The 16,227-nt window shown below is 40.5% G+C and overlaps 1 pseudogene; it reads right to left on the bottom strand.

Moving 5' to 3' along the window:
• Positions 1 to 16,227, bottom strand: part of LOC116596424 — a 33,448-nt pseudogene that overhangs the window by 7,911 nt on the left and 9,310 nt on the right.

The raw sequence follows: 16,227 nt of genomic DNA, 5'->3' as shown, positions 1-16,227 counted from the left end.
ATTAAGTAACCATTAAACCTCTACTGAATAAATAAACACATCCAGGGTGATTTATTACAGAATACTAAATACCAGGAAGCCCTAACGGAAGACCTATTATGATACAGTTATCACATTAGACCACAATTATGCAAAGTGTAAATAAATACAAATAAAACTAACTTGGAGAACTTACCTTAAAGACTGTGTCCTTTTACTGGGGAAAGCATTCAGTCTTTGTTTCTGACACCCATTCTGCCCTGAACCACATCCTCATTCTCACACCTCCTTAAAGTATCAGAATCATGCCTCACCCCTGGTAATTGTGAGAGTAATCGTGTGCATCACAAACCCTAGCACAGCTTCTTGAATTAAAAGTGTATGTGCCTCATAATTCATTTTTATTTACTGGAAATTTGGCTTACAACTGTTGTAATATTGCATATGATTAATTATGCCATAAACTGTGTGTGTTCAAGCTTATGCTTACTTCTGTAAGAGGATCCATGCCTGGTTTTCTGTATTCTATGGGGAGCTCAAGGTGATGCGCTGAGTTTTCATTTGCATGATATTTACATAAATTTGCATTTCCATACAATGCTATTAATTTTACATAAGAAATACACCTGATTCTAATGATAATTAAATCTAATCTCATGGCCCATAAAAGCAGTGGTAGTATTGGAAGAAATTGGATAATACAGAAAGTTGGCACAGAGTACAGAAAGCATGTAAAGTTGTTGAAAATGACTATTCCCCATTACATAAGGTGTTCTATCTGCAAAACCTTCCTTTATTTGTCTTCTTGTTTGAGCCTCATATGAAACTTTTCAGATAGGCAGGTCAGAAATGACACTAATCTTACCAGAAGAGCTTAGATGTCCTAGCAGTTAAGAGTTATATCCAAGGTCAAGGAATAGGTTCTTGCAAGTATCCCATGAACTCTGAAGCCGCATCTCCAAGCTGTGCTCCCTCTCCCTCTTCCTGAATCACGCGTTCACTGAGCCGAGAGAGACAGGAAGGAAGAGGGCTCTACTAAGGACAAGAGAAGCTCTAGAAGCCCCTTTCTTGCTCCTTTCCCTGATGCCCTTACTCCTTCCTTTTCTCTGGACTTGCATTCCCTCTCTCCATGCACCCAGCCTGTTCCCATTAATAGGTTCCACTGAAAGGTGACCTAGAAATTCAAGGGGACCACTCTCTGGGGACTTGAATTTTCAAAGGCCATCCTCTCTGTTAAAAGAGCTTTTTGTCTTAGAGATAGAGCTTATTTTGTGGGATTACAAGCAGGTTGTTTTTTTTTTTTCTTTTTAAAGATTTTATTTATTTACCTGACAGAGATGACAAGTAGCAGAGATGCTGGGGCAGGGGGGGCCCGGCTCCCCGCTGAGCAGAGAGCCCTATGTGGGGCTTAATCCCAGGCCCCTGGGATCCTGATCTGAGTGGAAGGCAGAGGCTTAATCCACAGAGCCACCCAGATGCCCCACCCCAAGCAGGTTGATTTTTGACAACACTAAAGGCTAGTCTTGCCTATGATTGTTAAATTGCTGCGGGGATAAATCAGAAAGACAACTCTGTGTTATGAATTCTAAGTCCCTGCGTAGATGAGAAAGAGTTAGAATGAGAGAACTGGGACCCTCCAGGGGCAGCACTCAGGTCTTTGTATAAACAATTGAATTTACTAAGCAGTTAACAACCACCACAATCATACTCATAGACACATTGCTCAGCAGACTGTCTGTACTAACTCTAATCCTTTTGGTAAGTTTGTGAAATAGTTATTACTAATTTCCTAGGTGAGCAGACAGATGCTCAAAAAGACTACATAAAGTCTCATAGCTAATATACAGCAGAGTCAAGATGCAGACTGTGGCCTCTCAAATTCTAAAATCACTTTTTAAATTAATATGATCCTTCAGATTGTTGACAAACATCTGAATAACATAAACAGCTTGAATAATTGGAAAGCTAGAAGCAAATATAAAAATCCTGCCCTGTGACTTGCATTTTGCAATGACAAGATTAAGGCTAAGTGACACCTCTCTGACTGGATAGCTGGTTGGTGGCCATATCAGGAATAGAACAAAGTTTTCCAGGCATAGTTTGTTTGTTTGTTCCTTCTCAGCCTCAAAGCATCGGACCTTCACTTTCATTCCTCGAGCTGACTCCGTGCACAAGCGCCTGAGTCTCTGGGCTGATTCCTCCCGTCTGGACCCCACTAGGTGATATTAATCAGCACTGAAACAGTACAACTGTTGGTGACTGATGGCAGGAGAGTACTGACCAGATTGGACAGGAGGCACAACTTCACCCACAATGTATGACTTCATTTTGCATCCAGGATTGTCCAAGATGCCTACACGCTTGCACCATTGGGATTTTGGGTCAGAACAATTTGTGTTCCAATATCAGCATGCGTGTAGACAGTGGTGTGCACTCTCGGGCATAAAACTCCCACACCTGTACAGCTGAACCAATAAAACCTACATCATAGAGTTGTTGTAAGTAATAGCAATTATTAGCATAATAGACAATGATCTTATAAATCATATATATACAATAAACGAGGGGCTTCTGAGTGGGGCAGTCGGTGAAGCGTCTGATTCTTGCTTTTGGCTCAGGTTATGATCTCAGGGTCATGAGATCAAGCCCCGCGTGGGGTTCTGTGATCAGTGTGGAGTCTCCTTGGGACTCTCTCTCCCCTTTCCACTGTCCGTCTCTCCTACTGTCTCTCTAAAATAAATAAATCAAATCTTTTTAAAAATAAATAATATTATTATTTTTTTAATTCTTTTTTTTTTTTTTAGTTTTTAAAAGATTTTATTTATTTGACAGGCAGGGTTCACAAGCAGGCAGAGAGGCAGGCAGAGAGAGAGGAAGGGGAGCAGGCTCCTCACTTTGCAGAGAGCCTGATGTGGGGCTCGATTGCAGGACCCTGGGTTGATGACCTGAGCCGAAGGCAGAGGCTCAACCCACTGAGCCACCCAGGTGCCCCTAATTCATGTGTTTCAATGCAAACACCTCTAAAAGAGAGAACAATTAGATACAGTAGTTTAAGTCAGTATTGGGTAGTTTTCCTAGAAAGCTCAGGAAATAGTCGTGCGGTCATGACATGAGGCTTGATAGTACCTGCTGCTCACTGCAATCATTCCTAGCACTTACTGTGAACACTCCATATTTCAGTATTTATCCACCAACTTTTCTTCTCCTTTTCTCCCTCTTGCTGTGCAGTGAATATAATGTTGTCAATTTTGAGAAGTAAGAATTGTTGTACAATATTGATATGAACATCAGTGCAGCCTTGTTTGTACCTCACACTTAATCCATTATGTGGACAGTTTTATGCTGTGATATGAAACATATAGCTTTTTGTTTTGCTTTATTGGGAAAATATAATAATGCCTCAGTAGCTGGCTCTTGTTCGTCTGCTCATGCCAGCTGTGCTGTAGGGCAGTCATGGTTTAGCAAGCTATGGGGTGGACTAGATAGAGAGTCACGCCATGGGAGATACAAATATAACTCAGACAATAGGCATAGACTAAAATAACCTTTTTAATTCATTTCCTTTATCTTTTTGCCCCTTCCAAGGAGGGAAATACACTGTTTGACTCATTATTGAGTGTCAACTCTGAAAGTTCCCTATTGTCTTTTCATACAAATAATTCTCTTCAACCAACTCAATCCTCTTTTGCCTCACTCAGTATTTTCTTCTTCATTCATTCTTATTACCTTCAGGATTCTTTGGAACCATGCTAGCCTATTTCCACAATCTGATTTTCCTCCCTGGCATTGATGGAGTTCAGGGCAACAGAAGTTGTCCCCGTGAACTAGAACTTGGGGTCTGATTTGAGAAAGACTTATCTTTGTATTTATTCTGAAAGTGCTTATAAGCTTGTGGGGAGATAGAAATAAACACACTCTGGGACACCTGGGCAGCTCAGTCAGTTAAGGGTCTGACTACTGATTTCATCTCAGGTTGTGATCTCAGGGTCGTGAGTTCGGGCCCTGCATTGGGCTCCTTTTTCAGTGTGGAGTCTGCTTGAGGTTCTCTCTCTCCCTCACCCTTTGCTCTCCTCTCCACCAAATAAATAAATTAAAAAAGAAAGAAAGACAGAAAGAAAGAAAGAAAGAAAGAAAGAAAGAAAGAAAGAAAGAAAGAAACACACATTGGTTTTAGTCTAATGCTGCCACCATGAGAGAAAGGTGAACTGATGTTGGTCGAGCAGATGAGTATAGTGTCCGTGGTGGGAAGATGCTTCACTTGGGATTGAAAGAAAAGTAAGGGTGATTCAGGCAAATAAAATACGGAAGGAGAGAGAAGAAAAAAGGAGGGACAGCATAAACCCACACAGTGGGAGGAGCTGTAAGACTCCTGGCATTTCTAGAATACCAAGAATGGGGTGGGGAGTGTCAGGAAAGGAGGTCTCAGGGAGATTAAAGGGCTGAACCCAAGGCCTGTAAGTCAGCCTGGGATAATTAGGGGTTATGCTGATGAGTGTTTCTCTGGTGTGTATCTCCTAGAGGCAGCAGTGGGTAAGTTAAAATGGAATCCATGAGTCAATGCTACAGTCTAACATAACCAGGGGTGAACAGCTACATGAGACAGGTGAAGACCACAATTTTATCTTGAATTAATAGGATAGAAGGGGCTAGAACAAGAACATATGATTACATGATACAGACTTTTGCCAGAGTAACAGAACTGAAAACTTCAAAGTCCAGTAGACCTCATTGTAAAATAGTGTGTATAAAGTAGTGAAGGTGATGTAATGGCAACAAATGGCCAGAAATCCAAATTGATTACACACACACACACACACACACACACACGTACACACTAAAATATAGTCGCGAATGTTGACCCTAGTCAAATTTCAGTTCTTTCAAAATCCGTGTTTCCCTTTCTCAGATTTGGGAACTGGTATATGCATGGTCTGTGATATAAACAGAGTCTTCAATATTTGGAGGAAACATTGGAAAATATTTGGAAGCCAAGAGCAGAGCAATAATTCCAACCAGTTGAAGCTTCTTATGAGAAGGCAGGTCAGCCTATATAACAATGGGCCCTTGATGGTGATGCCCATGAACAGAGTTTCCTGTAGCAGCCTAAGGTTGGAGCGGCCTTCAGCAGCCAATCCGGCAGGATGGCTTCAGGGTCAGTGTAGCTCTTTTCCCTAAGAAGTGTGGATTTATGGCTTGCCTTAGAGAACTTAGGTCTGCCTCTCTGGTAGACAGCCTTAACGTGGTCACTGGGAATCTGAGGGTTCTCCTGGTCCCTATTATCACTGTGCTCAATTTTGCAGACTGAGGCATCAGAGAAAGCTTGGCAGATGTTCTCTTCTTTCATGGAGATATTCTTTGTGGGGAAGAAAGACCTTTGCAGCCAGCACTGCCACCAGTACTGGTGTTACAAGAAGCAGTAGGTCTCAGTTGATTAGTGACGTTTGTTTTGGTGGGTTGAACAGGTATTTTGGTGTTCTGAGCTCTATATACGATATTATAGTGTGTGTGTGTGTGTGTGTGTGTGTGTGTGTGTGTAAAGCTCACAAAACCCAATCAGGTTCCCTAGTTTGGTGCAATGTTTCCCTGACCCTCATTCTCTTGCTTCAAGGGGGGAAGGGATCTCTCCACCAATGCATCTGTCACTGACTGGAGCAGCTCCTGAGGCATCCTTGACCTCTGGTATAAACATCAGCCAGGCTTATCTCTACTCACTTGTGAAACAGAATGAGATGGGGAGAAAAGATGAGAGAATTGTTTTATTGAGGGTGTATTGCAGAGGCTGCAATTCTGAGCCTTGAGTCTCCCTGGAAGTTCCTTGGCAGGCGGCGCCCTGGGGTATGACATAACCCCCTAATTGGTGGGAAAAAAACAAATACTCTTGCTTTAGCTTTTAGTTATAAAATGCCAAATCTCCAGCTTATTTTAATTAAAACATGCATATTAACATAAAGAGGTATAACACAATGAAAGAGTATCTTAATGGCATATTTAGAGTTATTTAAACATTGTACGATATATGGATTAAGAATGGCAAAAAGAACATTTTTATTCATGACCAGTTTTTGTAGTTTTGTAAACTTTACCCAACATCATACTAATTTTTAATTTTTTAAATTTAGTTCTTTAAAATTCCTATGTTCAGAAATGTTTGTTACTTCTGTACTCTTGTTCTTAAATATGAGTTATTTCTGAGATTCTCACCGCATATTCCTTTGAAAATATTTGAAAAGATGGTCAACTGTTCTAAAAATAAGCTCAGTGATTAATCTCTAACATTTAAGTATAATAAGAACAAATTCATTGTTTGTTCATTACTATTTTAAATATGGACCTTTAGGTATAAAGTCGTAGAGGGATAAACTTTTCCAAAGACTATAATTGGGAAATAAGATTTTAAAAAAAGTTGATCTATAAGTGAAATGCTAGTAGGAAAATAAAAGGATGCTCCAGAGGAGAATTGCTATATTTATATAAATATTTACTAATAAGTAAAGTGTAATAGATACATAAAACTCTGAAGAAAAAGTGGTTTTGAAAAATCTGTGGCCCCAAAATTATTTTCATCTTCTGTAACTTCCTATGAACTTACCTTTCATTTGAATATGTTCTGAAATGCCAGCCAGAACAGCCCCTGAATTGGTGGACATCCACCAAGATAATTATTCGTAAGTTGACTTAATAAAACATTTTTCTTTTTTTTTTTTTGTACAAACATCAAATATTGTTTTTGTGGATGTGATTTATTTTGGGTGATCACATTTTGAAAAGTGAGTTCAAATTAGCTCTGCTCCCCCAACCACTAAAGTTGTACAAAACAGCATTCTAGGAATCTTCTTGAAATATGGTTTCCATGACGTGGGTGACATAGAGGCAAGCGCAACGCTTGGGAGAACTGGACGCCTCTAGAGTAGACAGAGGAGTCAATTTTCTGAGGAGATCTCAACTTCTTCAAATTGATGATGGATTCCACAATTTCTTCTGAGCTCAACGAAACCTTGAAAATTGAAATTATAAAGAGATTCATAAAATTTGTTGTATCGAATCTGTCAAATAAACTACTTTTATAATGTCAACGAAGAACATATTTAGTAGAGTAAGAATTCAAACCCCAAATCCACATCTGGAATTCAAAGTTCTCCAGATGGGCACGCAGGGTGTGTCTGCCTCTGAAGAGGGCAGAGGGTTGGTGCTTATGGTGCTTCGACGAGAGGTTGAAAGGTTGGAAGATTTTGTAAAAATGGTTTTGTCTCTCTACAGAGATGCTCCAATAGTATTCACTTGACCTTTCTTTTTTGAATGCTACTTCAGTTATTTCCTAAAATGAAATGAGACCATCTGTGCCTGTATCATATCAATGAGAAGACAGCACTATGCACTAAAGGATTTTTAGAAAGAAATGGTAAGTCATGATCGATGCCGGAAGTAAATGCCCTCCACTCTTTGAGCTGCGTCTAAGTGACTATACTTGATTCTCTGTCTCTGATGTGGCTCCTGAATCTTTGCACATTTTTTATTCAGTGCTAAAACGGAACCTAACTCCCAAAGCACTGCCCACTGAAAAAGTTATTTTAATATAAGATCAGATTAAAATAAGGTTGTTTTATTCGGTGCTTCAAAATATTTCTGAGAGAGGGTTGCTGCACCCCTGTGCTCTGACACTCTAGATTCTGTAATCACATCCTTCAGAGCACAAGACTTTCTTAGTGCTGTCGTTTGCATTTGAATTAACTCTACCTACAGGCAGCTCCCCACTAACTCCTTCCATCGCTAAGGGTGAGCTACTTGAAAGCACCCTTCTCCCTCCCTTACTGGGGTGGCAACAGGACCCTTGTCTTCCTGTTATGTCCCCGTGTCAGACTCGAGTAATCTCCGGGAGTGAAGGCTGGTCCTCATGAGGTGTCGGTGGGAAGGAGGAACTGTTACTGTCACAAGCAGGCAGTGCCCCGGACAGGTGGTTTCAAAGGCAGGCCATAAAGAGACTACAGCATAATGAAGTCACCAGAGAGCAGCTGCACAGGGACGCTGATGCTCTTTCTGAAGCCTTTTCACAGAGAGCAGGTCTTATCTAATCCCTGTGATAAATGTGAGCCCAAGTCACATCACCATGACCTTTGAACGTATGAGTTGGCTTTCAATAGGCTGCCCGTTAATTCCCAGTGAGGGGCCAATGTGGGGTGACAGTCACTTGTAACCATTACTTTACATGCAGACAGCATGCCGTGGTCTTTCTCTAGTATGGTCACTTAAGATGCACATGGTCATAAAGCCATTTGCAATCGCATGCACTGTGGCTGGATAAGTGAGATTTCCTTCAGCGCTAATTTAAATAAGTTTAATAAGACCAAAGGCTAAGGATGCAGAGCCCCAGCTGTTATTTGTATGTTGGAAGGTGTCATATTTTTATCTCATGATTTTAAATTGGGATTACCGGTTATGGTCAGTTTCTGATCTAAGCCTTATTATTATGACCTAATAAAGATTTATCTTCAGGCATCTTGCAAACCACGTGATTAGTAACACTCTCTTTGCTTGTAGTTCCGTTCTCTGCTTGGGTTTTTCTGAATCCTGCATTCCTTGGTGACATTTTTAAGTGATTCCTAAAGACTCCTGAATATTCAGCTCATAGTAATTCTAGATTAAAGCTCAAACAGCTCCCCCAGCAGCTCAGACCTTGCTGGGCTGGTCTCTGAGGACACCTCACTGGAGAACTTCCTGCCTGGGCAACAAAAGTCCATTCATTCTTACTGCTCACCCTCCTTCCTCTTTTTCCTGAGCTGTGTTTGGGTACCTACAACCAGTTCACTGCTCAGAGGGAGTCTCTGCCCTGTCCGTCAGCCCCTGCTCCAGGAGGCTTGGTTTCCAAGGGTCTGAAAGCGCACTTGGCCAACACAGAAGAACATGTATCCAGTGCCCAAGCAAGACACTGGTCAGCAATGGGGAGCCCACCCTTAGGTGTTAGATGGGCCAATAGCACAGGTGACTAACCAACAGTACAAGGGTGGTCAGGGCCCAGCCCAGTGACTCAAGGGTTGTGTGATTCTCAATCTCAACGAGACAGTCTCCAGACTTCTTCATCACACCCTTTCCTCTTCCAGGAGACTGGGTCTTACACTGTCAGTCCTCCACACTTAGCCAGAAGTCAGCACCGCTCCTGTGTTCCATATGAATTGAGATGGTGTTCCTCTGTGTTTGTGCTGCCCTGTTGGTTGGGGCTCCTGGGACGGTGTCAGGGAACCATCCTTGTCCTGACCCTCCAGAATTGCCCAAGTGATCTGGGAACCACTTTTAACCCATGAAGACAGACACCGGCCCTCTCCTTCACTATTTGTTTTGAGACAGTTTTCTTAACCATTGACCCATATTTCTTATTGGTAAAATGGAGAGTGTAAAATCACGGTTTAAGTTACTAATAAAATGATGCATAGTCCATAACATGCTAATCAAAATGTGGTATTGCTATGATTAAAGTTACTGTCTTTTTTCCATATATGCACAGAAAAAAAAATTCTCTCACCTTCAGTAGTATCCCTCTAGCAAGACCTAGCGAGGCTAACACTTGCTGGCTAAAGCTCTCCTGGATCCTGTTAAGCCCCAGACTCATTCTCATCCAGAAAACAGAGCCCTGAGCCAGACATTTCCCTCTAGATTCCCAATCTTGGCTCCTGTCAAAACGTTTCCTCTTCCTTCAGCAAGAAAGAATCCTCCCATCTGGAATTCGGGGGTGGCCCTCCAGCTGGCTTCTTCTCTAGGGCTTTGTGACTCTCCCGAGTCACTGTCCCTGGACATCCTACCACACTTGCAGGGAAGGAAATACCTGCCAGATGCCTCTTCCTCCTCCTGGGTCAGCTTTCACCGTGTGTCGACGCACGTGGTCAGCAATGCAGCCAGCCATGCAGTAAGGTCTCAGCTCTGACCATTGTACCCATGGCCTAAGGGATCCAAGCATAGGAGGTGCACCTGCCCTGTGCTGGGCCAGCAGAAAGTCCCTCTTGTGGGGAATTTGGACTGAATAGGACTGACTCTCTTCAAGATGATCCTGTGCCATGTCAACCAGGGCCTGTGGTCTTCGTGTTTCTCCCCCTTCACGTGACACAGACACACAGAACCCCATCAGGAGATGGTGAGAGCACAGGGGGAGAGCAGAATGGCCCCGGGGGGAACTGAGAGACAGACACAAAGCATAAAAACCTTCTGTGGACCATCCTATAGCCTTAGGATAAGGTGTCCTTTTCCGTTCAGTTTACTTCAACTGGAATGCTATTTTCCCAAAAAATGGTAACTTCCATCAACCGTTTTCCCCTGCTCTCATGTGTAGTTAATAAAGCTACCTACATCTCAGGGTTGCATGGGTTCTAATGGGATGAAATGAAAGGACTAATTAAAAATAGTTCTACGTGTGTGTGTGTGTGTGTGTGTGCGTGCGTGCGTGCGTCCCTACTGAGTATGAAAGATGAATGTGTGAAAGAAATAGTTCTTTTTTCTCACTGCAAATAGTCGGAGCGATGATATGTCTCAAGTATTTCTTTAAGAAATAGAAAAGACTCCAGTGGAGATTTTGTTCCTTGAACATCAACCCTTTCATCCTTAATTAGATGTGGAGGGCAGTGGATAACTTCTAAATACTGTTTAGATTCTATATGGAAAGTGTGAAATAAAATTAAATATATAGAACTTAGATAGAACTAAATATACACGTGCAATATTTTATCTAATATCTGGAAATGGAGCATTGTCCGGGACATATTTAGGCTTTTTTGAAAGAAAGAAAAATGTCATATCACCTTTGAAAGGAGAGCAAACCATCCACTCCATCAAATTTTAATTTTCTTTGTTTCCTAGATCTTGCCAAAAGGTTTTCCACTGTTGTTTTTAAAAAGAACCAAAGGCTTCAAACTGGCATAAAGTTTATTGGAAAACCTCCTCCAAGCAAGGTGCCCTAAAAGATCAGAACAGTAGTAAGTATTCTGTAATCCTTGCCCTGAGAATTTGAATTTACCACAGTTGAGTTGCTGGATGAAATGTATGACCAGGAACCAGAAATCACAGTGTGTTAATTCTGCTTTGCACCGAGGGAGTCAGGAAAAGTCTGACCAAAGAATAACTGTGGGAGATACTAATTTACTTACTTACACTCCCTGTGTGCTAAACACATCTTGAGAGGATTGTCTTTCAGCCATTCTTTGGAGAATGATACTATCTCAAACAGATCAAGTTCAGGAGAAAAGTGTTATATGCAGAAGGAACATCAGGTAAGAAATTACAGATTACCTAATGGTGATGATAGTCTAAAATGTTTTTCTTATCATAAAATGTTGTAACTGATATTGACAGTGGGGTGAATGAGTAAACATTTGTAAAAATCGAATACGTACATAAAATTACCCATATCCCTACCATCAAGAGGCATGTTATGCCTCTATCTTATTCTACATATTGTCCTGTGCAAATTGAGATGGTATACATCTGTATTTGTGTTGTTCTTTTGATTTATATGTTAAGTTACATTGCTAAGTCAGTACAAATTTAGTGTTTGCACAATAACCTCGAATACTATTACATCTTGAGTGTTTATCCATATTTTTACATGATTCTTTTTACCTACTTTCTTAACTTTTCTGCAGGAATTGCTATAACTTGCATTTCTACCAGCACTTTCTGAAAATACTTTTTTCAATTATCTTTGCAACTTACACAACAAATATTTTATTTAATTATAGTTTTATGTTCCTTTCTGTAGTTAGCAAGGAGGTGAGGCTACAAATTTGTATTTTGCATGTTCACAGCTTATATGCTCTAGGATATGTTCTATTAAATTGTCTTTAAAACTTCATGTGAATGCTTGTATGTCCTAAAACACTGGCTCATGATAGCAGCCTGTCCTGGAATCATTCTAAATTTAAGGGTATGTATGAAGGTCTCCTCTGCCTTAAATCACTTTTGCCCTGCAGACTAAGCCCTAAAATTTTCATAGTTCGAGATAATGCATATACCGTAAAAATAATCTTCAGAAAAATCCCATTAAGACATAAAATACTACTCACGTAATACTCTCATTATTTAACCAATATGCATTTCTGTCTAAAAACTGTAAGTTCTTATGTATAAATCCTTGGGTGGTAAAAGGGTCTGGTTTTAGAATCTGCTGTGTATTAGAATCTCTTGTTGTATATTGGAAACTGTAGACTTCTGAATCTGATAGACTTGGACACGAAGCCTCCCTAATGCAATTGGGCATTGGATAAATCATATAATCTCTGTGAAACTCAGGTTCTTCTTCAATTTAAAATAAGTACAAAAACTCCTCTCATACACTCATGAGTAAAACACTTAATAAATGTAAAAGTATGAAGTAAGTTATGGTAGGTATTAGTTGTCTCGTGAACTCACTAAATGGAATGGCTCCAGTATAAAAATGTGCTATTTCCTTTTTATGATTTGTCAGCAATAAATACTCTTTACTTTGTTTTTTGTTTGTTTCTTTCTTTCTCTGTCACTCATGGCACTTTATCTTTTCCTCTGTCTCTTTTTCTCAAATTGTTTATTAGATATGTTCACCTGCCCTTCTTTCTGTTAAACCATATTGTTATATTTTCAATTCAGATATTGTAACTTTCACTTCTAGAATTTCCATTTTTAAAAATAGCCTCATTTTCCAGTTAAGATTCTTTGTGTGCTCACTCATTGTGACTGTCATTCCATTCAAGTCCTTGGACATGTTCGTGGCAGCTTTAAATTCCCTGTCTGATAGTTCCACCATTGGGAGGTCATTTTAGGGTCTGTTTATTGTAACTTTTTTTTTTTTTCAGCATTGTTCAAATTGTCCTCTGTTTCCACAAATCTCTTACTTGTTTACTGCATCGTGAGCATTGCAGAGGACACATAGGCAAAATCCTCTGAGCAGATTGACTTTCATTCTAAGAGGCAGTTAAGTCACTGGCTGATGGCCTTAAACCTGTGGAAGCTTGCTTGGTTTCACACTGTGTTTGGGCTGGTATTGGGAAAGCCCAAAGTGTTTCCTAAGCTCCTCTCTCTGGCACCTGTCAGCCTCCAGATCATGCCTCCCTTCTGTGGGCAGAAGCTGTGGTCTTTGCTCTGCTTCCATGCCCATCTTGCTGCATTTCTCTCTGGGTTTCTGGAGTCTCAATAGCACAGGTGTAGTTTGGACATCAGCCAAGGATACTACACACAGATTTTGGGAATGTTCTGTGACATTCCCTACTCAGGGATTTTTTTTTCCTGATTCCAGCCACTCTGATATCCCCAAAACTGGTTCTCTGTTGCTTCCAGGATGACTGCAGCTTCTGTTTGAGTTCCAGACCCTTACTTATGTGGGATCAACCAGGAAGTTCTCTCAATGGGAATAAATCTGGATCTCACTCAGTGACTATGCTTAATTCTTTCAAAAGCCAAATACCCCTCAGTTTGCTCTCAGTGGCTTCAAACAACAGACTTAAAAAACATTTTGAAACACATGTTATGTCCCCATGTTGTAGGACTTTCAATTCCTCAGACTCTCAGCCACCTGGTCTTTGGTTATGTGCCATAGTTGGCAGGTTCTGGGGAAGGTGAGCTGCAGAGAGAGAGCATCAGTGGCTGGATCTCATGCTTTTAAAGTGTCACTTCATATGCTCTTTGTTCACATATATGATCACATATGCAATCACAGAGTCACCTCCCTGACAGGAGAGCATCGTGATTAAAGGACGTTTCCTTGCAATTTTGTTAAATGCAACGTCTCTAAATTATCAGTCACTATGTTGGTTAAACACTGACTTCATCCAGACCACTAAGTCACAGTTGTGGAGCAGACACAGAAATGGTACCTCAAAGATATTTCATACCGTTATAAATCTTTTACCTCAGAGGTACATATAACTGTTAGTACGCTAACATGAATGGTGACTAGTAAATAAATATCTAAGAGGTGGACTGATCATCTTGCAAACCAAAGCTAGAGTGTATGTCTCCTGTTTGAAGATCAAAAAGCATTCTTTTATGATGCCAACTGTGAAGAGTGACTTACTTCTATGGGAATCTCTTTGCTTTGAAAACAATGACTATTCTGATAACAAAACCAGCTATTTTAATCCTTTATTGGCCATGGTTGGTTGTAAGACCCGGGGACAACCACCGAGAGTGGCCTTGGGATCTGGTCTGGCCTGATATCCATCCAGGCCAGGTTTTGAGCTCAGAGGAGCTGAGGATCTGCTGGAACAAAAGACCCCTTTCAAAGAACATTGTATGGACTTGCCTCATGGATACAATGACTTTGTGGATGGTTTTGATAACTATATCTTATGTTTCGGGGGTCTCATGCAGTCTCAGCTCTGGGGAAAGTATTGGGTCTCCCTGTGACACTGCTGGCAGCCAGTAAGCCATGTCTAAAAAAAGGAAGGTTAAATGTAAATAGATTCTTCTTAATCTTTTGATGGAGTAGCCATTTATTTAACTTTATTTCTTTTCCTGCTGGACTGGGAGTTTGAGATAATTTTACACATGTTCTCTCTTTCTTTCTCTCTCTAATATCAAGAGAAGAGCAAAACAAAGTTTAAAACAACAATTACAGGCTGTATTAATATCATTAATGAAAATATCCTTGGCAGATCATGTGTGAAACCGTGTAGTTAACCCTCCAAGTAGAACTTCATTATTGGCAGCACAATGGAAACCATGTCCCTGATTAACGGAAGAGTGGACAGATGGGAATGTAATGAGTTTCCTTTTCTTCTGTCATCATAAGGGAAGCACCTGAGGATCAGGAACGACATTATCCAAGTAAAATTGCAGAAAAACTAATCATCAAAATCTTCGTGTGGTAGTATTTCTCTTTAAATGGATATAGAGGATCTCCTTATTAAAGCAATCATTTTGCTTGATGGGCAAAATAAACCTGGACCATATGATGAGTGAACTTCACTAACAAGAATATCTTTTGAATAAATGGTGATTCTGTAGTTGTATTTTCCAGATCATTTTGTTAAGTGTCAAACACTGAATTGATTAACACATGATAATATATGAAAATTAGGGAGCCAAAATGGATGCCATTGTAAAGCTTTATAAAATTATCAGAGTCTGCAAATTCAGCATTGTGTGGTCTTATTATTTTCACTTGGAATAAGCAAATGCTATTGGAGTTTAAATTAAATTCTATGCCTGGACTGGGGCATCTCTTCAGTATCATTGTTTTTCAAAATCCTAAAAATATATCCAATATTGCAGATGGAACCCACACTTAATCCATCAGTAATACTATTATATTTCATTCACTCTGAGATCCCACTATAATGAGAGCAATATAACAATTTTTCTTTTTAAATCACGAAGGTGGAAGGAGTGGAAAGGGATATTAGTCTACATGAAAATATAGCTCATGTAAAGAACTTCTCCCATGAACACAGATAGGTGACCCCATGTCCCCAGCTCTGGCACTGAGTACAGAGTGTCACCTAATGATCAGCCAAGATTTAAGGAGAACTTCCAGCAGTGAAAAGAGACAAAAGATGAAGAGAGACTAATTACTCAGAAAAAGCAGAGGTGGGGCGCCTGGGTGGCTCAGTGGGTTAAGCCTCTGCCTTCGGCTCAGGTCATGGTCTCAGGGTCCTGGGATCGAGCCCCACGTCGGGCTCTCTGCTCAGCAGGGAGCCCGCCCCCCCCCACCACCTGCCTCTCTGCCTACTTGTGATTTCTGTCAAATAAATAAATAAAATATTTTTTTTAAAAGAAAAAGCGGAGGTAAGTGGGAGTTATTTATTTATTTATCTGTTTGTTTGTTTATTTTTGAAGGGAGGCTGGAGGAGGGGCAGAGGGAGAGGGAGAGAGAATCTTCAATTCGCACTGGGTGTGGAGTCCCACATGGGGCTTCATCTCATGACTCTTAGATCATGACCTGAGCCAAAATCAAGAGTCAGAAAGTTAACCAACTGAGCCACCCAGGTGCCCCAAAATATGTATTATTCTAAAAAGATAATTTGGATAGTTCTGAGGGAAAAATTCAGGAAAAGGACAATCTAAAACTGAGAATAGCTATTTACCAGTTTAGTATATAGTTGGTAAAGAAAAATCTTACAAAGTACAAGGACTAGAGGAAACCACGGAAAGATGAGAAGAGCAGTAAGACTAAAGAGGGAAAGAGAGCGCCGTGGTTTGCACTGTGTCTTCTGAAAATAGACGCTGAAGTCCTCCTGGTCCACACCTCAGAACGTGACCTTATTCAGAAATAAGTATATTGTGCATCTAATTAGTTAA

This window comes from Mustela erminea, chromosome 7 (genome assembly GCF_009829155.1).
Source record: "Mustela erminea isolate mMusErm1 chromosome 7, mMusErm1.Pri, whole genome shotgun sequence".
NCBI lineage: Eukaryota > Metazoa > Chordata > Mammalia > Carnivora > Mustelidae > Mustela > Mustela erminea.
The sequence above is the reverse complement of the archived record's forward strand: the minus strand, read 5'-3'. Positions and strand labels throughout refer to the sequence as shown.